General features: G+C 37.5%; 1 protein-coding gene across 3 annotated transcripts in view; it reads right to left on the bottom strand.

Annotated features, from left to right (window-relative positions):
* The window catches only part of AGBL4 (AGBL carboxypeptidase 4), a 1,546,465-nt gene that overhangs the window by 704,456 nt on the left and 817,354 nt on the right, over positions 1–24,655 (bottom strand). The gene's annotated exons all lie outside the window — the stretch shown is intronic.

Below are 24,655 nucleotides of genomic sequence, written 5' to 3'. Positions count from 1 at the left end.
TGAGTAGTATCTCCTTTCTTTCTTTCTCTTTTCTTTCTTTCTCTTTCTTTCTTTTTCTTTCCTTTTCTTTCATTTCTTTCTTTCTTCTTTCTCTCTCTCTCTTTCTTTCTTTCTTCTTTTTTTTTTTTCAAGGTCTCATTCGGTTGCACAGGCTGGAGTACATACATGATCAGAGCTTACTGCAGCCTTGACTTCCCCGGCTCCAGTGATCCTCCCACCTCAGCCCCCCCAGTAGCTGATATTACAGCACATACCACCATGCCTGGCAAATTAACTTTTTTGTAGAGATGGGGTCTCCCTATGTTGCCCAGGCTAGTTTTAAACTCCTGGGCTTAAGCGATCCTCCCACCTCAGCCTACCAAAGTGCTGAGTTACTCCACTCAACCTCATTCCCGCTCTTGACTCTCTTAGCCACTAACTTTGCCATGCATGCTATTGATGTTGTCTTTCACTCTATGTTATCCTTTATTTCAACACTTACTTCTCATTTTACATTTGTATAATTAATTATAATAACAATAATAACAGCTATACTTTTAGAAAACGTAGCTTGCTCCATGGCTTCTTGCGAGTGATTATATGTATTATATATACATTTCATTTAATTCTTACAACTATCATATGCCTATAAGTTAGTTACGGTGTTAACTCAGTTTTACAGATGAGGAAACTGAGAACTGAGGCTAGGAGCGGTTTGGTATTTTGCCCCAAATCACTCAAGAAGGAAGTGGTAGAGTCAGTTCTGAAAACATATCTCTCTGACTTGAAAGCCCATGCTTTTCTACCTGGGCTATACTGTCACACTAAAAATTGATTTTTTTTCTTAATGATTCTGATGATTTTTATTCTCCTTGTAGGTGATCTTGCCTCCTTAGTCTGCCTTTGATGAAGCCTTGGGTCATACCCTATCAGCAGTAATCCCCAACCTATCACCTCCACCCACAGCCCAGCTTCTCCCACCTTGCAGGCAGATCTCAGACAATAGGCACTGAAAAGCTAGAAGTTCAAGGAATTCAAAATGTATTTTCTAGGACAAGGAGTTTACCACAGCTGCCCCTTCTGTGGACACTTGATGCCTATCTCAGAGAAGATGCATTCTTGGTTGTTGTCTAACATAGAGGGGATCCAAGAATTTACTTCACTCTAAGAGATCTTTATCTTCTCACCTTACCATAGTGCATTTGTCCCACAGAATTGCTGGTTTTATGAGTGATGAGCAGATTTACTTAAATATATTTATTTAAAGCTATAAAAATAAAATTAATTCAAATCATTGTTCCAAAGAAACCCAGAACAGGGCCGTGCCTGACTTGGCTTCCAAGGAGAGAAAATTATTCGTGATATGTCAGAATCCAGCTCTTACCGGAACCACACATGCATGTAGGCATGCATATACGCAAACACACACACACAACACACCACCCAAACCTGAAGGTGTTTTCCAAGAAAACCAGATGAAGAGAATCTTCATTACCAGAACAGGGAGTGAGTCAGTGCTGGGCAGAACAACTAAGCAGGCAGTCTTAGTAGGAGAAATGCCAGGGCATATGTAAAAGAAAAGCAGCAAGTTCACCCACGGAGACCTTGGAAATCATTTAATCCAGCACTAACACATATATTCCAGTAATTTTAAATGTTTCACCAATTTAATATTTTAAAACAACTCATATAATTACTGATCTCTAACTTGGTTAAGAAATTAAATGTATATCATCTCATTTCACATAAATGAGTTTGAAATGAAACAGATAAAGGAGCAAAGAAACTATACAGATGAAGTACTAACTTCCTATCTGTCCAACTTTAATTTTCTTCCTAAATTATATTTTGGTTGAAAGAAATAATTTCAACTCCCAATTCTTGTCACTCTCTGCTGGACCTCTGTCAACATCAAGTTTACTATGAAGGACCCAGATATAGATAACACAGTACAGTGGGGGAAAGGTGGAGAAGTATCTTCCTCTCCCTCATTTTTGATACTCTATTTCTATTTATGTTGCAAAGATATTTAATAGTGGGTGCATTAATAGAGGACATTATGGTATGAGAAGAACAAAGTTTAGCCTAGTCTGGTAATGTGCAATTCACAGAGATAAGACAAACAATGGTGAAGGCTTGATCAGGGAAGGGCAGATTGGCCAGTGAGGATTATGAGTTGAGGACTGATTAGAGATTATGCAAAAGTGGTCAGCCGGGAACTTTATTAAGATCTTAACTACCATGTTTACAAATAAGAGAATTAATCCTATAGGTGAGGAAAAACTTTACATGGGTTTTCAGAAAAGGATCAACATAATCTGATTCATGTTTTGAATAGCTCATACTAACACTAGATGGAAAATAGATGTGAAGGGGACAAATTAAAGGTAGGGAAACCAATATGATGACTGGTAGAATAATCCATGCAAGAGAATAAACTTCATGAGAGTCATTGGTATTCCCAGTGTATCACTGCTATATACATCTCCAGGACCTAAAATATAGAATATACTCAATAAATAGCTATTAAACAAAAGTGATTTATGTTCAAGTGAAAAGTGTAAGATGGGGAGAGATTGGCTAGTGGTCATAGTGGTGACATTCATCCACAGGTTTCCAGATAACTCTCTTTCCAGGTCATTGTCCAGATTGTGCTGGCTAGCTGCCTAGATTGAGCTCCTTTTCATTGAGTATTTATTATTTTCAGGCCCCATTCTTAGCATCATTGTACAAACATGATCTCCTTTCATCTATTTTTTAAAAGTCTCTAAGGATTAAATATTGTTATTCCTCAGTTTATATGTGAACAAAGCAAAGTATCTCCCTTAGGTCATGCAGCTGCTAAGTTATACCAGGATTTGATCACAAGACTGACTCTTAAGCTTCTGATTGCTCCACTGTAGTCAGAAGTGTGGGCGTCACTTGCATAATTAAACAGGAAATTTTACGTATCATATTTCCATACACATTCTGAAGAGGTTTCTATCTCAAAGTGTCCACAAACAATAGCAGCACAATATGAACACTGTGCAAATGTATTTTTAATAAACTGCCTCAAAATTTGCTATATGCCTTAATAAGCTTTTGTAATCTCAGGAGGCCTCATTAGATAAAGATGTTTTAGAAAATCCCCCATCCCTAAGTACTTGAACATGCATTAATCATTTTAAATCTCCCCAACCCCTTGCCAACCCCCAACAGCCACAGGCAAAAAGTCATATTGTTTGGCTTAATGAAAATAAATGTTGCCCCTTCCCTTATAAAATATCTTTAGATGAACTTACAGAAATATTGAACACCAGGTGAGCCCTGAAAATCTTCTAAACAAATAATAAACCCTACTTAGCCCTGCTGCGAGTCCTATGTGGTTATAATTCTACCCTTTCCTTTGCTCTAGCTAAGTTATTTGAAAGTATATTACTTTTTCACCCTGGATATGCTATTTTATGTGCCTTTGTTTTTAATATGACCATGGAAATAGCAACATAATATTCTTTTCCTTCCCGATGTTGCCCTCTTCTCTTTAGAAAATGAATTTTCCACCTATCACTTAGAAGTACCCTGCTGAATGGGTGTCCTGCTTAGGGCCCAAGTCTGTCCCCAGCATGCAGGCAAGATGTCTCTCAGGGATAGAAAAACAACATTCCATCACATCCATGTAATTGCTTTTAAAATGCCCATTGCTTTTATTAGTAGCTATTCGATTGCTGTCATAGGATAATCATAGTTTCTTTGGAATTTCTCTCTTATTTTTCATTTATGTGTTCAGAAAATATTTCAATTACACAAACATGCAGTTGATTTAGAAAGACAGTTCTCATTCATCTACAACCAACCCACAATTTCAGAATTTTTAGTAATTGAGTGAAAGAATAAAGTTTGCTTCCAACAAAAGGCATAAGAAATACAAAGAGTATGAGAAAAACACTAGTTTTGTCAACAGGATCACAACAACTCTGAACTTATGGTTCTTTATGTGTAAAATAGGGATAACAATCTTACAGGGTTTTTATGAAAATTAAATACTATATGTGAAAATGCAGGTACAGTTCTTGGTAACTAAAAAAATACCTCAACAAATAGTAGTAATACTGGTAGTAGTGGTTGTTACTGTTGTTGTTTCAAGATAAACATTAAACCTTCATTCTTTATTCATCACATTTTTTTGAACATATGTCACACAGTCCCCCTTGGAAGAAGCTCTCAGTGTAGTAGGGCAGACAGACAAGTAGGTAGTTAACTACTATGCAATTTAATAACTCTTATTATAATAGAGGTATATAAGAACTGCTACAAACACAGATGTAAGAATTTAAATAATAACATATTTATTTAGCATTTTCTTGCTTTATCATTTTCAAAGCACACAACAACCATTTGAAGTAGGTTTAAACTACCAGTTTAATAGATAATCATCATCACCACCCTGGCAGCTACCATTTGCTACACGACTATTGTGCCAGGCCATGAACTAGAAGCTTTACATGTATTATCACATGTGATGTCACTCAATCATCACAAAAACCCTGCAAAGTAGCTACTCTGATCCTGATTTTACAGAGGGTGAAACTAAGATTCAATGAGTTTTAGTGACTTCCCCAATCATACAACTAGTGAGTGATGTAGTCTGGATATGGAAACAAATCTGTCTGTCTCCATGTCACGGTATTTCCTTTATTCACAATTGAGTCACAGATACAAACCAGCTCCGAAAAAATTACACTGGGAAGAAGGAGAAATTTTCTCTCTCATATTTTCTAAATGTCCATCTTGAATAAATAATGTGTAAAAGAGGATGACAATTACTACCCTGATCACTAGACTAGATATGAAATTTATCCTTCCAATTTATCCCATTAGTTGCCATTCAACAAAGCTATGGCATATAAAAATATTAGTTTCACAAATAAGTGGCCATTGAATAAGCTATTACACCAGCTCAGATAGTCTATGATTGAGTCTGAACACTGACATTATCAATTCTGGCATTCTATCTTCCAGAAATTATATTTGCCATCTAGAATATAGATTAGATAACTTTCAGATGGCTTCCAAATGAAACCAAATGTTTAAACAAGCTGCTAACCCTCAGACATGAAAGCTAAAAGTGTTAAGGAAAACCTTTAATTATATTACTGCAAACCAAACCAAGACAAGAACAAATTTCATTATAGGAACCTGGTAGTTCAGAGGTAGTCTGCAATACTCTCTCAGATCACTGATGACCACACCCTTGCTTCTGCCAAATGTTGTCCCCCTGAGGTAACAATTAAGTTATTTAATTTGGCCCTGTATAGAGTTGTGTAGTTTATCATGTTGCTTTTAGTCCTTCGTAGCTAGGAAACTTATAATTGAGTTTTCTATTAATTAACAGCATCTAGGTTAATTGTAAGGTTAGCATGTTTACCTTTTCCGTCCTTTACGCATGTTAAATAATAGGACTCCATTTTTAAAACAAGTAATAGCAAAAGCATTTATTTTTATTTATTATTGAATTATTTTATAAAGAACAGTCTGATTTTTCCACATACTGAATTTATCATCAGTGTTTGAATTTCATTCATTCTTTTAAACAATATTTACTATATACTTACAAAGGATTATGGCTTTGTCTATGCTGAACACCGTCCCTTTCCTTCAATGGTGGAGAAGGGTAAATAGATAAAACACAATATGACAATTACTACTAGTACTCTAATATGATAATTACTAAAATTATTTGTGAGCTGCACAGAATGGAGAACAAATTCATCCTTTCACATCTACATTTACCTTAGGCTTACCTTTCTTGATTAGCAGAGATGTTGACTGCTGGATCAATGTGGCATTTTGAAGTATATCTGATATAGTTTGAACATATATCCCTGCCAAATCTTGTAGTGAATTATAATCCCCAGTGTTGGAGGTGGGGCCTGGTGGGAGATGTTTGGGTCATGGAGGCAGGTCCCTCATGGCTTTGTGCTGTCTTCGTGATAATGAGTGTGTTCTCATGAGATATGCCTGTTTGAAAGTGTGTGACACCTCCCCCCACCCTTGCTCCTATTTCCGCCATGTGAGACGCTTGCTCCCCATTTGCCATGATTGTAGGCTTCCTTAGGCCTCCCCAGAAGCAGTTGCTGGTGCTATGCTTCCTGTACAGCTGGCAGAACTGTGAGCCAATTAAAACTCTTTTCTTTATAAATTAGCCACCTTCAGATATTTCTTTATAACAATGCAAAAACAGCCTAATATAATATACAAGAAACTCAAGCTCCTTGGTGGTCTGAGTGAATTAAGAGGTTTGAAATCCGGGCAGGCCAGCTTATATACTTCCTTAGGAAGATTTCTCTGTTTCCTGCAATCCATAGGGATCTCTCTAGCTCTGCATCCTGAGGTATTCCCTCCAGACCAGACACAAAAGGCTCTGAGTATTTGATGCAGCCCACCATAGCAGACAGTTCCTGTGTGCCCCCAACCTGGGTGTAAGCCATTAAGAGCTTAAGTTTAATTTACTTTGTATGCCAAGCACCTCTCTTCAAGCTTAAAATTTAAATCAGTTTAGCAATAATTTATTAAGCTCCTACTTTTTCCTGGAAGCACAGTAATAAAGCTCCCTATCCAGAGTTCAAGACTAGCAGGAGAGACAGACACATAAACAGAGTTAGAGCTGTGTATAATGGTAGTAGGGTATGTCTAGGGTGTCTAGCCCATGGTAGGTAGGGCTTATAATTTATTTGGGAAATAACTTTAGTAATGCTAGGCAATTCAGAATAGTAAGAAACAAAGACTGGAAGAAAAAGGTTGGGAAATAACCCAGTAACCTACTTAACATCCAGTACACAATGCACAAAAATGGGGTTGGTGTAATTGGAGCAGAATTTTGTTCCAAGCACCCTATGTGGTAAACAATTTGCATGGATATGGGATCCAAGTCTGAGTTTAAATAAAAGCAGGTGGTAAAGATTCTGGGAGACCAGTTCATTCACGGCAGTACAGAGAGAGAATTCTGCCTCTCCAGGGGTGGGACTGACTGTGGCAGGTTTATCAAAACTCTAGCTCAACATGTTGAAATCCAGACTTGAGGACCAGTCTTATCCAGTCCTGTGGAAAATTGTAATGCTAAACAATGAAACTGAGGCACAAGTCAAGTTGCTTGTGGTAGAGAAAGGCTCTCCATGACCATGCAAATTGCTTAGGTTCCCCCACTTATCCTTATATCCAGACACATTGGAGACTATGTTTATAGCAGAAGACTAATTTTACACACCATCTGCTGGTAGACTGAGACTAGTAATAAGCCTCCTGTTTAGAAAAAAGATTGAAATGTAGTCTTGACCTGAAAGCCTTGAGATTGAAGCGGTGGGTAAGGGATAAAGGGAGTATCAAGTATATTTGTTGCTGAAACATTTTTGAAAGTTGGGAAAAGCAATTCTCAGTCTCTTTCTTATGAAGACAAAGGGAAGTTATTTGTTCTCATTTGTCTGAAGTTATCAGCAGAGACACCATCATTCACTGCCATTTTAAAATTTGAGGGTCATGAAACAGTTGTGATAGAAACTTGAAAAAGTAAAAAATCTCACTCCATTTTTCTCCACTGAAATTCTCTCATCTTCTACTTATATGTAGATTCATGATTTTTTTTGTCTCTCAGGAGAGCCACAAGGAACCTGTCAGAAATATTCCAGCATATGCAAATCCTATCTAGACAGACAAAAATAATCTTTGTTCTGTTCCTCATGTGCTCTGTGGGAGTTTTGCCTTGTTTGCATGATTGATCAGTTTGAATATTACTTTTAAAAATCATTTTTCAAATGCAGACACAAAGCTGAAATTAAGAGGAGTATCTAGAGCTGGGCTGAATGTAAGGGCACCAAATCTAGAATTAGTCCTTTTAATTACTTATGAATATTCCTCCTGCACATATCAGATGATCACTCCTCAAAGATGAACTGAATGGTAAACAGTCTCTGTTTTTTTGCTGATTGATTAGCAGTACTCCTATGTCTAAATATGCTGGAGGTTATGTAAACTGCCAAAGACCGCCAGAATTCCTATACATTCTCAGGGTTCGCTTCTCTTTTTTCTCAAGAGTTCACGATGTTTCTGATCTTCTTTGCTAGCCAGTTTCTGTACTCTTTTTCATGTTCTCTTCCCATATCAAACTTTAACAAAGAACCTCCATCACTGTGGATTCTTCAGACAGGTGCCCCTCTTTGCCCAAGTCTGGACACAATATGCTGGGTTACAATTCCTCTTCTCTATCTTCACCTCGACTGCGTTTGCTCAAGCTTCATCATCCCTTTCTTGTATTACTGAAGTAGTCCTCTAATTTGCCTTCCTGTGGTCATTATCCTTCCTTTTCCCTCTTTCCCCCAATTTTTTCCTCTTCCCATTCCAAAAGTATTGATTACTTCATTGATAGTGACATAATATATTATTATCCCTCATTTATCATGAGGAAACTAGAAATCAGGGAGCTCTCATAATTTGCTCAAGGCCACATGGCTAGTAGATACAGCATAAAACATCTGAGATCTGCAAGCATATACTGACTTCCGTTACTTTGCCAGTATCAATTCTAGGTTCTGGAAGCACAAATATGACTAAGATATCTGACCATATCTAACTCTGAGAACCCCACCATGGAGGAGACACTCATACTAACAGTAAATTACAGTACAATCTTGAAAGTGCAAGGCTAAGTGGCAATGTCAGGGTTTGAACTTAAGTCTCTCCCAGTTAGACCACTGGTTGCCAATCTCTGCAAAGACAAAAGCTTTTATTATTTAATTTTATTCATTTTTTTCTAATTTCAACTTTTAGACTCAGAGGGTTACAGGTGCAGGTTTGCTACATGGGTATATGCTAAGGTTTGGGATAAAAATGATCCTAACACACAGATAGCAAGTTCAGTACCCAAAAGTTAGTTTTCAACCCTTCCCCCCTCCCTCCTTCCCCTCTCTATTAGTCCCCAGTGTCTACTGTTGCCATCTTTATGTCCATGAGAACCCAATGTTTAGCTCCCACTTATAAGTGAGAACATACAGTATTTAGTTCTCTGTTCCTATATTAATTTGCTTGGGATAATGGCCTCCAGCCGCAACCATGTTGCTGCACAGGGCATGTGTTTGCTCTTTTTTATGGTTGTGTAGTATTTCATAGTATATATGTATCACATTTTCTAGATAAAGGGCTTTTAAGTGTTTCCTCAAGTTTCTCATAATATTATTTGTATTTTTATTCAACTAAGAACAATACAACAGCAAAAAGTTACAATTAAGTCAGTAAGGCTTTCAAATGAATTTATATTTTATTAATAACAATACTATCAATGTCCATTTGAATCCACATCTTTGTGAGATATACCATTGTTTCAGTGTAACAGAGAGTGAGTGCCCAGCCATGTATGAATTTGGGACCCACTTGCAATAACCATATGGCTACCCCTGGGTCCTTTGCCCATTCACTGGGAATTGATGCCAGCCTTGCAACCTCTTCTCATACAGAATACCTCCTAACAGGGTTCTGCACTGTTGACAACTAGAGAGCCAGGATGTAACATGCTTATGTAGAAGTCAAGTAAGCATGTGCCCCTGTCAGACCTTCGAGAGTGATAAGAACCTTCAGTCTCTCATTTAATCCATCTAGACATCCATACATAGAAAACAAAGTAGAGAGAGAGAGAACTACTATTTCTTGGTGGCTGCTCTGTGCTAGTTATGTAATTTATCATCTAAGTTATATCAAGCTTTTAGCAGAATCTTCCCTCCTCCTATTTAGCCTAAGTTCTGAGCTTTCCCTTCCTCCACCCCCATTTACGTTTTTCTTTCTTATTTTTCCCAAACATAATTTGCTCTTTTACATTTCAATGCCTTTGCTAAAGCTATTATTTTGTCTGGAAAATACATGACCAGTTCCCATTTTCTTTTTATCTTGCTTAACTCTTTCACACTTCAAGATTCAATTCCTTTCTGAAACCATCACAATCTACATAAAAAGTTGTTCTCTCTCTCATCTATGCACCCACCTTACACTTGATCTGTCCTTCTTATAGCACTGAGCACATTATATGATATTCACTTGTTTACATGTATCTTAATCACTGGCCTATGTTCTTTTTGTGGCTGAGTGCATCTCATTTTTCTTGAATTGCCAGTGTGTAAGATTGTGCCTGGAACATAATACACACTCAATAAAAGATGGTTGAATGAGTGAATAAACAAATGTCTTCATAATCTTTGGCTGCATCTGTCAACATTGATAGAATCTTTTCTGAAACTTCCTGCTTTAAGTCTGGAGAATGAATTATGACTTTTGTTCTGTTATTTGTCATTTTCTAACCTATTCATCTGTTGATGATCATAAAAGTCTAGGATATTAGTGTGGGAAGAGATCTTAAAGGCCCTCTAATCCAATCTTCCCACCAGGGCAAAATCCCCTTTCTGTGATCAGGAGTCATTCATTCTCTGATGAACACCTCTAGTGATACAGAGTTGATTGCCTTATAAGGGAATTCAATCCTTCTTTAGTGATATTATTAGGAATGTCAAACTGTATCTATAATTTCTCCCTACTGATTCTGTTTCTGCTCTTGAGACTATACTATTTACATGTATTTTCATCTTCATGTCATCCTTTCACCTATCTGATAACAGACTGAGAAACTAAGGAGTCACTTGTGCAAGGCATTCTGGGACCTCAGAAACCCACACTGGTTTCTGGGGTCAAGCTAAAAGGAGGCAGATTGAGCTTTAGAGGCAGCTGGCAAGAGCAGTCAAGTGTTTAGTGACCAAGAGACTGGCAAATGTGAGCTTAACCCTGGAAGGCACCAAGATTCCAGGAGATAGAAAACAACAGATACAGCCTAGCTGAAAGAAGGGGAGATAGCATAGGCAAAAACAATGATGTTATCAAAAGCAGTCCAGTAATCTAAGAGGACAAAGTGCAAGAGGGTACATAGAGTACCCTCTTGATGCACAGGATTGTCACCCATCATGGGACAACACATTCTTCTTTAAATATGTCAGTTTACTGTTAGTCTTATGGATCTGGAAGCATCTTTAAAGATAAGTTTGCATATGTCTCCCCAGTGAGTTTTAACTTCAGGAAAATCTAATATCCATTGTTCTATTGTTATTAGGAGATGCCTCATTTTTCTCCTTTTATAATACCAATACAATTATCAGTCTTTTCTTTTGAAAGAAAATCTCTGAGTTTTGCCACAGTTTCACCCCATATCATGATATTCATGAAAGCAGCCAAAAAGTGACAAAAAATACATACTATATGGTGCAACCTATTTAAGATAATGCATGACACACATAAGGCTGACATGGACAAATGATTCCTATATTGTTACTGTAGGCAAAGGATTCAATACAGACATAAAAGAAAACCTCCCATCATATAGCAATGTCCAGAGTCCCTAAAGAAATAGAATATTTGCTGGCCTGAGAAAAGCTTATAGATGTGACTATATTGAAAGAGCAGTTAATTTCTAAGTAATGTGTTTAACTCACTTCTTGTTGATTACTTTTTTGGAGGCCAATCAGCAGAAAAGTTTCATTGTCAAAGATTCCAGAAATGCTCCTTTGACATAGTGCTAAGCAAGACATTTGGGTTGCTTTCCATTAGTCAATCTAACAACACTCCCTCACTTTTCTCTGAAATCCTTCGCAACGATTTATTTTTGTTTAGGTAATAAACAAAAGGAATCTTGTCTCATAATCTAAGGGTAGCTTCAAAACATTTTAGTTTTTTTTTTTTTTTCTCTTCAGATGGACAGAGATAACCTGTGTAAAGCATGGCTAAGTATCTGACCCACAGATAGCTATTAAAGTTCATTGGCTGTATTTTAAAATAAACCACAAAAAGTTCAACTTGATTACAATGACTCAGATACATTCTCAAAGAGCTACAGATTTTTGTTTACTGTCCAGAACTCATTGTTCTCAGGGCTAAAATGAATCGGAACTTGGAAACTAAAATGATGTATCTGTTAATAATTGAATTATACTTCCTTTTTCCCTGTTGCTTTTGCAGGTCACTTTTTTTCCTGTGTGATATGTTCTGTGTAAAATTGTTCCCCTGTTCAGGTTCTTTCCATCAGTATGTGGTGGAATGAACATGATCCTTGTCATCATGAAGACTTGCTTTGAATCCTGGCTATGCCACTTACCAACTAAATTGCTTTGGGTAATTTCCTTAACCTCTTTGAGATTCACATTCTTCCTTGGTAAAAGGAGAATATCTGTCTTTAAAAATTATAGAAAAGATTTGATTATAAGACATCTATGATAGAGCTTAATATAATTCTTGGCATATAATATATGCTCAATAAATATTACTTTTTCTTCCCTTTTTCCACCTATTGCCAGCCACAACATCCAGTGGTGGTTCTCAGAAGAGAGTCAAATACTCTGCTCTGAGCAGATCTTGTTAGCGTGTCTGGTGCCTTAGGACCCAAAGAATCTCTTTACTCTGCAGTTCTCAGAGAGACCAGTTTTTGAAGCCAAAAAGACATAGGTTTGCATCTCAGTTCCCTCACTTCCAAGGTGAGTGTGAACTCAGGAAAACCCCTAAACTTTCAGAGGCTCTGCTTCTTCATCTTTAAATAAAAACATTACCTATGCCATAGGTTTGCTGTGCTATGAAGATTAATGCAGGAAAAGCATGGAATGGAGATCCTGACCCATCATAAATAGTCAAACTGTAACTTTTTCACTTAATTATTAAGCATTCATGAGGGTTCCTTTGTCTGCCCAGTCTAAGCTAAATATAATGGGCAGAAATTTCAAAGAACACAACCAAAAACCTATTTCCTGGTCTCCAATAGCTCACAATCAGAAATAAGGTGCTCGGTAAATTAAGGCTAAAGAACACTTAGGGAAGTATCTAGAAATGCATTTAGACATATCTCCTCACAGTGCATTTAGTTTTAACAGGATTCCATTGTGCTGTATGGCATAAAGGGCAAACATCTTGGCTTTGTGAAAGATTTTTGTTTCAAAACAAACAAAAGAATCAATCAATCAAATCTAAGCATTATAGCTGAGTCTTAAAGATCATCTCTAACTCCCTGAGATTATAGGATCCCCACTTCAACATCCTCTAGAGGAGACAGAGTGCTCAATGCCTTCAGAGGCACCAAAGTCTTCACTGACAGCTTCTGATTGCTGGAAAGTACAAGCTCACATGGAACTACAAGATAGTACTCTCCATATTTCATTTATTTAAGTGGCTTCCTCATCCCTAAGAAAGTTCTTTGAAAGGAAAGATTAAATTTCTTCAAAAGATAAAACTAAAATGCAGAATTTAGAAAGGAGAATGCACTATCAATAGCCATGAACTTCTCTTGCATAATATTCCCTTGCATCGCATGTCACCATTTATAAACCATATTCTTATTTACTGTCTTATTGATGATCCTCAGAGAAACCTTGTGAGGAAAGTATCTTCACTATTTAAAAATTTATTTTTTTCACATTTTATTTTTTCTTTGAAAGAGAATTTTGTCTTACAATCAACACAGTATTTCCTTTTGTCCTGAAAAGTTGATAGATCAATATAAACCTCATTAAATTATTGTATACTGGACATACCTTAGCATAAAAACATATACACCTTTTAATTTTTAGAGACACTGGAAGCTAAAACACAGAAAAAGTGTTTAACCCAATGACCCAGAGCAAGTGAGTGGAAGAATTAGGGCTGGAATAGCTACTTCTGCGTAGCATTCTTTTTTTACCATTCAGCTCTGGTTCAGGGTTAGCAGCAAGATTGCTCTTACTAATGGAAGGGCCTAATTCCTAATTAGGGCCTGTCTGAATCATTTAATTGCAAGAGCCATTCTATCAACCAAAAATTTCACTTGACCTATTATTCTGTTCATTCTATGGTCTGAAATTTCCATCTTTGGCCTTTCTATCTGTCTATATAAGCAATCTCCAATACAATACCCATATTATATATGTCTTTATGTATGTACTATAATTTTATGCCCCACCTTATTCCACAAAGCATTTTAGGTGACGTAAAGAAACATAAACCATAAAATTGTAAAACTAAAGGATACAACTTAAAAAAAAAACAAGATTAGAAAAACAGGTCAAAACTAGAGGCAGGGAAAATAGAGCACAATCAGAAAGGCCATGGGGCCTATACAGAAGATATTCTTAGTTCAGGAACTTGGCCACAAATTTCCTGAAACTTATAACAAAAATAAAGACTTATTCTGTGGATATGCATGTTCTGCATATAAAATTTACTTAAACTCATCTAATAAAGCAAAATTTATCCCCTAAAATGAGCTCATGTGGATCTTCATATAGGGAAATTGATAGATGCCATGGCCAGTGATGTCAGTGAAGTTCCTAAGAGGAAATGCATGAACATTTTTTTAAGATTGTTTTTTGTGATGTCCCTAGATAAAACATTAAAACAAATCCTGTGAAAGCCAACTGCACATTAGACAAAATCATCCAAAACAATCTTGTCCAAATACATGGCTTCCTTATGATAAATCTTTATTTTGTAATAATTCATATAAATTATACAGTAATAAATGGACTGCTCATTCTCTAAATAATCATCCAAAAGTACCATTTAACAGAGTAACTCATTTTGTTAATAAGTAGATAATGATGAACCCAGAGTGTAGTTTTTGGCAAGGGTCTAGAGTACAGACATTGTGTTTTTTTATTTGAGGGAAGACCCATATCCTCAAACAAGTGTGGTTGAGCTCCACAGACAGTGAGAAGCCTGAAAAAGGTCACCTGTCAGAGAACATCCCATATCCATGTGGAGAGCCTTTTAATAGTCAGAACTTATGGCAGGATCTAGTAGTCATATTTGGCTGCTATTGATCTTTAATATATTGTATATTACTTTTTGTGCTTTATCAGTTAAGACCTGGGCCTTCAGACTCAGGACACAGAAAAATAAATTTCAATAAAAGAGTGAGTTGAATCTCAGAAGGTTTTAAGGTTGAGCCTTTAAGTTTAGGAATGAAGAGTTGGGTACCTGGAAATACCAAGATGGTAAGAGAAAGGAAAATATTGAATAAGAGGAGAGTATCACAGAAGGGGAGAGGAAGCAGGACTTGGTGGTATAATGGGAAGGAGGGGGATTTATCAGTGCAAATAACAGTAATGATATTTGTTTCCTGTTTTACTGAATATTCTAAAGCTTCTTATACAGGTATATGCATAGAAGGTTTTCTGTCAAGTGTAAAAGTTTATGTGGGGCAGCCATTCTTTCATTTTAGCTCCTTCTCAGTTGTTATGTTTTGTTTCTTTGATGCTTTCTTTTGTGTTTGAAACGATTTCTTACAAAACTAACTACATAATTTGTGAGGCCTAGTGCAAAATGAAAATGTAGGCCTCTTTCAAAAATTATTATTAATTTCAAACTGATAGCAGACTATTAAGCTGGGTATGCGACCCTTCTAAATGCAGGGTCCTGTATGACGGCTCAGGTTGCATGCCCTTGAAAACAGTCCTGGATTCTTTCTGTTCTCTGGATCTAAGCAGCTGTTCATTGGGTATTCCTGAATTAGGTCATGAATACTTCTTATGTATTAAGGGAAATAATTTTAGGCAGTTTTACATCAGTTATTGACCATCCCTTTCTATCTTTCTTCTCTTCCCCTTGATGTCTGCCATTGACATCAAGTAACATGTTGTGCTAATGATAACAATTTCAGAAAGTAAGCATGGCAATAAGGAGGATGATATCTTTCTCTATCTCTGATACAGGCTTTATTATTAAATCATTGTGTGATCCTGGGTTTAATTTGACTTTCATGAATTTCAACTATCATATCTGTTAAAGGAGAACATCTGCCATACTACTAAAGGACAGTTGAGAGGATCAAATATGCTTTGCACATAGTATATGTGCAGAAAATATTGGCTAAAGAGACACAAATCTGTATCATTGACTCTTTCCTGTAAAGTCTGTGCTTTTTTTCTCATTGGGAAGTCTATTTCATAAAGATGAATATGCATCCATTAAAGGCACTTCAGTCATCAGTGAGCAAATAGAAGAAAATTGGAAGAAACAGAAGAGTAGCGAAGGAGCTTTGAAAGCTCACACACCAGGCCTGATTACATCAAATTCCAATTGGCCGGCCAGACGCAGTGGCTCATGCCTGTAATCCCAGCACTTTGGGTGGCTGAGGCGGGCGGATCACGAGGTCAGGAGATCAAGACCATCCTGGCTAACACCGTGAAACCCCAACTCTACTAAAAATACAAAAAAATTAGCCGGGCATGGTGGTGGGCCCTGTAGTCCCCAATACTTGGGAGGCTGAGGCAGAAGAATGGCGTGGACCCAGAAGGCAGAGCTTGCAGTGAGCCCAGATTGTGCCACTGCACTCCAGCCTGGGCAACAGAGTGAGACTCCCTCTCAAAAAAAAAAAAAAAAAATTCCAATTGGCCTTGGAATTCAGCAGTACCAAAAAGCTCAGTTTCTCTCTGCTGTGCAACCAAAATAACATGGGGCCAGCTCTGTAGCAGGCCTTGTACTGGACACCAAAGGTAGAGAGACAAGTCAGACACAGTCTCTACTCTCTAGGGATTCACAGTCCAAAAATGGTTCACTTAGAAAAGGAGTCAAAGGAGAAAGTTGGGTTGGGATAAGTTGACAGTGAATTGTAGCACTGAGCCTTTTAATAAGGTTCATGATACATCTAGCATCTGAAGAGTGTATACGTATGTGCATGTGGTTGTGTGCCCATGTACAAATGAATACTTCTCTGTGTGCTTACACTTGTACATGTAATAAAAGAGCAGATAGTGGGAAAGTTATTAAAAGGAAAGCAAAGCAGTCAGATGATGCCAATATGATAACAACGGAAAAATAAGAAGGGCCGTAAGACTCATTATTGACTCCTTTCATTCACTAGTTTATTCATTCAATCAACCAGAATTTATTGGGTATATCTACATGCAAGCTACTGGGTGAAGAATTATGCACAAATCCTACCTTCAATATTGAACTCATTTAAGTTTCTTTGCTCACTGGACTATAACTTTCTCAAAATCAGAGACCTTATGTATATCAACATAGAAAATATCTGTGGAATTGAATTGATAATGAAGAAGTAGAAATTATCTTCTCTTGCATATCTTAGAATGCTCTGCTCAATATCCCATTCTTAAAAACGGAAAGGGCCACAACTGCAAAGATACACGCTACTTAGCTTGCTCCAGTGATAGCCAGAACAAAATACTAAGGAACTATGCAGAGAAGCCATTACACAGGCTTCCAGTCAGGCGGATTAATCACAGAGTTCCACCAGACCCGAGGTGGGGCTGCTTCATGCTGATCCCACTTACCTTAACAAGGATAGGCTCTCCAGGTGGGGTGAAGCTAGAGAAGCTGCCAAATTGGCTTTGGTACATTATTCTTACATTGGCACGGCTCACAGAATTCAGTTAACTGGAAGTTAATTTTCAGTAGGCAAACTCTGGTGTGGGCCAACTATGATATAAGCAAACTGGATTCCTTTGGATTATAGGGTCATCTCAGATATAGGTTCCATTTCCTAGGGGATACAAGAGCTAGTGGTCACCAAGAATCATATTTGACTCTCCTACTAGTTTACTGTAAGCCAATCCAGAGCCAGTAGTGTCTGAGCTACAGTAATGAAAGGTGCTCAGTACAAAGATAGCAATCAGCTTGAGAACTAGATTCACATCAGTACTGGATTTACTGACTGGCTACTAGGCACCATGTTGAGTGTTTTATGTTATCTTCTTTTAATTCTCAAGATAATTTTAAGTTTAAGGATGAGAAAACTGAGGCTCAGGGAGATTAAATAGTTTGTCTGTCTTAGCTGGAAAGTAGAACTAGAAATGAAACCCAGGTCCATCTGTTAACAAAGTCTATACTCTTTCTTTTCAGTATCTTTAGGCAATGCAACAGCAGGCAAAAGCAATCTATTAGTGCCACACATTTTCAATTCATTCACATTTCCAGCCTTAATGCATAGTGAGATCAGATGCAAAACACCAAAATCCTGAAAAATAAGTGTGTGCACAATACTTAACTTGAATAAATGTTTATGATAATGAAAGGATTAAGGTGCACAAAGATATTAATATTTAGGGAAATTAGACAAAATTGATTTTATCTATTATAAGCAATATTGAATATTTAATGATCTTCTCTGTAATTATGCCTATTGGAGCTGCTATGGAAAGCATCACATCTCTGGAGGTGGTTTGAACCATCACCCATGTTGTATTAACAACAAATCTCTATATCCTTCCTTAATGCCTTTCCTGATCTCCATATTTATAGGTTTGACTGCAGCTGGATTCTTTTACCTGAATGCTTCAGAAGTTCTTGTGCAAAAATGGACAAATTTCTTTCCCTCACCTCAAACCTGTTTGTCCTTCAATAATACTTATTCTTTCACTGCCTCTGTGAATGGCACCACCTTCTACTTTAGCCCCTAAACAACTAAGAGTCTTCCCAAACTCCTTAGTCCCCTTTTTTTCCCAATCACTAGGTCCTTCCTTAAATTCAGATTTCTATCTTTGAAATATGCACATGTCCTTTATGTCTTAGTCCATTTGTGATGCTATTAACAAAATATCATAAGCTAACTGGCTTATAAACAATAGCAAATTATTTCTCACAGTTCTGGAAGCCAGGAAGTCCAAGGTCAAAGTGAGGGCTGACTCAACATCTGGTGAGAGCCCTTTCCCTGCTTATAGCTGTGTCCTCACATGGAAGAAGAGGCGGCTTCTGTTAGAAGAGCACTAATCCCATTCACCAAGGCTCCACCCAAATTACCTAATCACCTCCCCAAAGGTCCCACCTCCTATTATCATCACCTTGGTGATTAGATTTCAACACATGAATTTTGCAGAGATACAAACATTCAGACCATAGAATACTGCTTATCAAATTTTGTAATTATATATTTCTTTTGTATTTATTTAAATAATATTTGTTCCTTCTATTAGACTTTCAGTTTTATAATAAGAACAAAATCTCTTTTTTTCCTCATCATTTCATCCTCTGCACCAACAGTGGTGTTGATACACAGTAGGCATTCAATGATAACATGTAGATAGGATGAACAAATCGATTTCTTCCTTGCTATCCCTTGTGCCACACACCTAATTTAGACTCTTAACATTTTTTTTCACCTGGATTACAACAAATGTGTCCTAACTCATCCCTGATTCATCAAAAAAGTCATCTTCCATCCTTCTACAAGAATAAGATTTCTCAGGTGCATATCTGATCACTGATCCTGTCCTTTTTTCCCCAAGTAAGAGCCCATTCAGTCAAACAGCTTGCAAGTTGGCATAGCCTCACTTTGTAATGAAAATCACTCTGTACTATAAAGTAATAAGCCTTATGTCTATGTCCAGTTATCTTCTGTAGCTTATTTAGCATATTCTAAAATTTCTTACATAACAAACCCTCTTAGGAATCAGTTGTATGGTTTATGTAGAAATAATTTTAATACAATATCAATATTTTCCTAGGTGCAAAACTGAGTTCTGATCTCATCATAAGACCCCTGACTTAGCTGCATGACATAAAACAATCACTCAATATTCATGGCTGCAGTGCCCTATTCTCTAATCTTCAGCCATACCTTTATTATGCTGGTGGCAGGAGCTTGGAGCTCCTGTTCAAGAGTCTCCTGTCTTCTGCAGTCTATGTTGTTGTAGATTATTCCCTGTCCCTTCCTTACATCCTACCCTTCCAGCACTCAAGTACATGAGAAGCCCCAAATTCAAAGATCTCTATACTGTGATATCCATAGCATCTTCTCATGTGGCATTTATCGTCTTACATTAGAACAGAGGAACATGTATCAGTCCTGTCTTCCTTAAAAGCCTGAAAGTTACATAAGCATAAGGGAAATATGTTATTAATCTTTACGTGTATAAAATACCTAGTACAGAGAAGGTACTCAGTAAATATTTATTAAAGGCATACTGTAAATATTTTGTGAACACTTATTATTTGTCAGGCACTGTTCTAGGTGCTTAGGATACATCAATACACAAACTAAAGATTTCTAACTTTGTGAAACTTACATCTTAGCAGGAGAAGACAGGCAATAAACAACACATTTTCAAAGTAAATTATACATGTTCATTTGAATATGATAAGGCTATAACAAATGAAAAATAGAGCAGAGTAAGAGGGAGCAATAATGGTGAGGTGGATGTGCTTTGAAGTTTTCAATAGGATGAGTAGGGTAGATGCCATCGAGGAGAAATAAGAGTAAAGTCAAAAAAGGTGAGGGAATTGCTATGTGAATATCTGAGTTAGAAACTTTCCAGGCAAAGGGAACAGCCAGTGCAAAGGCCACAAGGCAGGATTGTGTCTGGCATGTTCGAGGAACAGCAGTGGTCAGTGAAACTGGATTGCTGTGAGCAAGGGGGAAAGTGGTAAGAGATGAAGTGAGTAGAGGTGTGCAGTGATGTGACTTGTGTTTTAAAAGATCACGCCACTGTAGAGAACAGACTGTGAATACAAGGGTAAAAGCAGGGGTCAGTTAGGAGGTCATGAAGTAATTGAGAAGAAAGATGGTGGTGGCTCAGTTCAGTTCAACAACATTCACGGGGCATCTACAGTTTCTACAGTTTCTGGCTCTCTGAGAGTATAAAGATGGCAAAATTGTCTCCTCCTGAAGGAACTCACAGACAGCAATATGTTCCTAACCTAATTTCCAGCCTCATCACCTAGCACAGGACCCAAGCTCAGCTCATCTTCTCCATTCTCAGCATGGAGTATTACAGCCAGCCAAAATTGCTCATTATTTTCCAAACACACCATGCTGTCTCATGCCTTTGCAATACCCTTCCTGTTGCCAGGGATCCATTTCCCCAGCTTGCTAAACTCACAAATTGCAACTCCTCCTTCAAGACTCAACTCAAAGGCCAATTTCTCAGATAAGTTTTCCCTAACAACCTGCGAAAAATTGGCTGTGCACCTTCCTCTTTCTTTCGCTGGCATCCTGTGCATACCATGAACCAAGGTGTATTATAAATAGATTCCTTTTAGACTGTAAGCCACAGATATATGATTTATTCGATGTCTACATCTAACAAAAGTATTTGCCTTTGGTAGCTCTTTACTAAACACAGAAAAGAAGTTAGAAAGGAAGAATATTTTTTAAAAAGAGTAAGGAAGGAAAGAACTAATACAAGTCATTTATGAAAGGTTGCCAACATGGTCTAGAAAAACTACCTGCACATGGTCCTGTTCAAAGAAACAACTGGGAACAAGCAGGGTAAGAACCACGCAGGTTCTCAGCATATTTATCAGCAAATGTTCAGCTCCAGAAATAGCCTGAAATTAGGGTAGGATGACATGGTCAGTGGGAATCAGTCATCTGTAAAATTCTTCTGATCAGAAAAAAACATTTGTATTCCTTGATCAAATTCAAAAAAAGACTTGTCAGTATTTGGGTCCTGAGCTTTGAAGATTGCCTGAGCTGTAATGGGGACACAAATATGCTGACCAGGACAAATGAGTAACCAGATCTTCTTTGGGAAGTGACTTGGCACTGGCTGGGGCTGGCTTTCATAGCACTAGGCCAACACCAGGGCTGAGAAGAGCCTAAGAGGCTCTGGAAAACTAACCATGCCTGGTGTGAAGGATAATGTCTAAACTAAAGGCAGGTGTTTAGGGAAAGCAGCTGTCGTGCTGCAATGGGAGACTCACCCCACCTTATCTAACTTAATCTACTCAATTACACCAAAAGCTAGATATAATAATCTTTCATAGACACAAAAATTGAGGCATAGAGATATTAAGCAACTTGTCAAGAGCCATACTGATATCAGGTAGAGCCTGTCTTCACACCTGGGTCTGTCTTCATATCTATTTCAGTCCAGGACTGAAGCTACCCATGTAGCTGCTCAGCTTAGGAGTACGGCTTTGGCCTGAGAGGAGACTCAAGTTCCAGACATGGTTCTGTCCACCTTGCTTATGTGCCTCTAGGCAGATAATTTCTCCTCTCTGAGTCTTGTTTTTATCATTTGTTCATTAAGAGTTAGGGTCAGGTGATCATTAAGGTCTCTCCAAAATCTGAAAATCTATATTTAGTAAGAATTTTAAGGATGCTAGTTTCTTCTATCCTTCCCCTTCTCCCTTACCATACACCCACATGCCCTCTCAAGAAGCAGTGTATAAAGAATCGTTTTATACTATCCAGTTTGGAAAGAGAAGTTTAACAAAGGGTAGAGCCTTCAGAGACATTATCACTGTTGATTCACTGAGAACTACATATATCCTCCCCACATTTAGTGTCCCATCCACTTTGTTTTTGTCAGGAAAACTCACCCTCTGCCTAGCAAAAGAGAGCTGCCTTTATCTTCCTCAATTCACTCTTTTTAAATCTATCTTGGGGTTTCAGTTGCACTAAAGAACTCTATTCAGCACATAATTGGAGGAAATATAATGGAAATATTGAAATAAAAATAATATTCTCCCTAATATATTCATTTTAATTGTTCCTTTTCTTCTCACTAGAGTGAGTGGGAGGTTATCCCTTCTATTTCAGTTACCTCTTCTTTCAATGACTGGGTTTTATAATGTGCTATTTTGTGAGCTTATGTTTTTTCCTCCCCACCTCCAACTCCCTAATATTAAAGCACATCTGGGTTACAGTTAAATCATTTTATTCTTTCTGATATACTTGATCATAAGCCAAAGAGCAAAAAGTATTCTGTTTATGATCCAAGTACCCTTATTAATTTCTTCTATCAAATTAAATATTTCTAGAATGGGCAAAAAAAAAACAGGTCTGGTAATAAAAGCAGATATTCATGGATTGGCCTTAGGTTCTGGAGACTATGTAGGGTTTTATGAAAAATTAGTAAATTGAACAGTAATTCTTATAGCTACAATATTTAAGGAGGGTCACATAGCCTTAATTCTTAAACAATAAGATTTGGAAGAAGGATATTATTGGTTCCATTTTATATCTAAGGAAACAAAGGCTCAGGAAAGTTACACAAATTGCTCAGTCAGTCAATAAGTAAGTGGTAGAACTTGGCTTCAGAAGTTGGTTTCATAAAGAGGGATCAGGAAGAAAAGGTGAATTGCTAGGGAAGGAGTCTGTCCTCTTCAAAATCCTCTATAATAATTAAGCGCAATACTTAGGAGACTCGTGGCAGTCTAAACTCCAAGACTGGATTCTATCCCAGACCACTTTGCTAGAGATACTGTTTTTCTTCAACCTTGGAGACCCTGGGGGACCACCAGCACAACTGCCTAGTTAGCAGCAGATCATAGGGTGGAATGCAGGCTGCTACCAAGCAAGATCTGTCTCAGCAAGACTCTTTCTTTGGGAGATGCAGAAAGTGCAGTATTTAAGTGGTGTCACCAGCCTGAATCTGATGCAAAAGAGGCATATGTATGCAGGTGCACATACACATTACTCACTCATACACATTACTCACTCATACACATACACACAAACCCATACATACCACATTCACCTCACACACACATATACCATACACAGAACAAAATACAGACAGTCTCTAAACTTATGATGGTTTTACTTAGGAGTATTTGATTTTGTGATGATGTGAAAGTGATACAAATTTAGTAGAAACTGTATTTCAAGTACCCATACAGTCATTCTGTTTTTCATTTTCATTATACTATTCAATAAGTTATATAAGGTATTCAACACTTTATTATAAAATCAGCTTTGTGTTACATGACTCTGCACAACTGTAGGCTTTTGTTAAGTGTTCTGAGCACATTACTGTAGGAAAGACTAAGCTATGATGTAGGTTAGGTGTATTAAATGCAGTTTTGACTTTCAATGTTTTCAACTTATGATGGGTTTATCAGATTGTAACCCCATCATAAATTCTGGGAGGTTGGGTAAGTGGGAGTAGCTACCAATGCATACAGGTTTCCATTGGGGGGAGTGATGAAAATGTTCTAAAATTAATGGCAGTGATGGTTGCACAACTCTGGGTATATTAAAAACCATTAAATGTACACTTCAGATAAGTGAACTATACAGTATATTAGTTATATCTTGATAAAGCCTTTACGAAACTAAAAGACAGAAACTTGAGCAGACCCACATCTGGTTGGCACATATGGAGAGATTGCAAGATTATAAACCCTAAATTCAAGGGTCTTTCCAACATTAATAATGTGAGTAACTTTGGACTCAAGAAGAATATGATCTGCATAAAAGGACCACAGAAAGTCGGCCGGGCGCGGTGGCTCAAGCCTGTAATCCCAGCACTTTGGGAGGCTGAGGTGGGCGGATCATGAGGTCAGGAGATCGAGATCATCCTGGCTAACATGTTGAAATGAACCCCATCTCTACTAAAAATACAAAAAAATTAGCTGGGCGTGGTGGCAGACGCCTGTAGTCCCAGCTACTCAGGAGGCTGAGGCAGGAGAATGGCATGAACCCAGGAGGCAGAGCTTGCAGTGAGCCGAGATGGTGCCACTGCACTCCAGCCTGGGCAACAGAGCGAGACTCCATCTCAAAATAAAAAAATAAAAAAATAGAAAAAAGGACTACAGAAAGTCAGAGTGACTTTTGTACTGCTGACTTTATGGTTTTTTGTTTTGTTAATCATAAATAAATTTGAAATTATGAAAGCAATGATATTTAGTTTTAAATATTTTGCAGATAATAAAAAAGAACACACACAAAAGAGAAAAAACACTCAAA

The sequence above is a fragment of the Pongo abelii genome, chromosome 1, assembly GCF_028885655.2.
Source record: "Pongo abelii isolate AG06213 chromosome 1, NHGRI_mPonAbe1-v2.0_pri, whole genome shotgun sequence".
NCBI classification, from domain to species: domain Eukaryota; kingdom Metazoa; phylum Chordata; class Mammalia; order Primates; family Hominidae; genus Pongo; species Pongo abelii.
The sequence above is the reverse complement of the archived record's forward strand: the minus strand, read 5'-3'. Positions and strand labels throughout refer to the sequence as shown.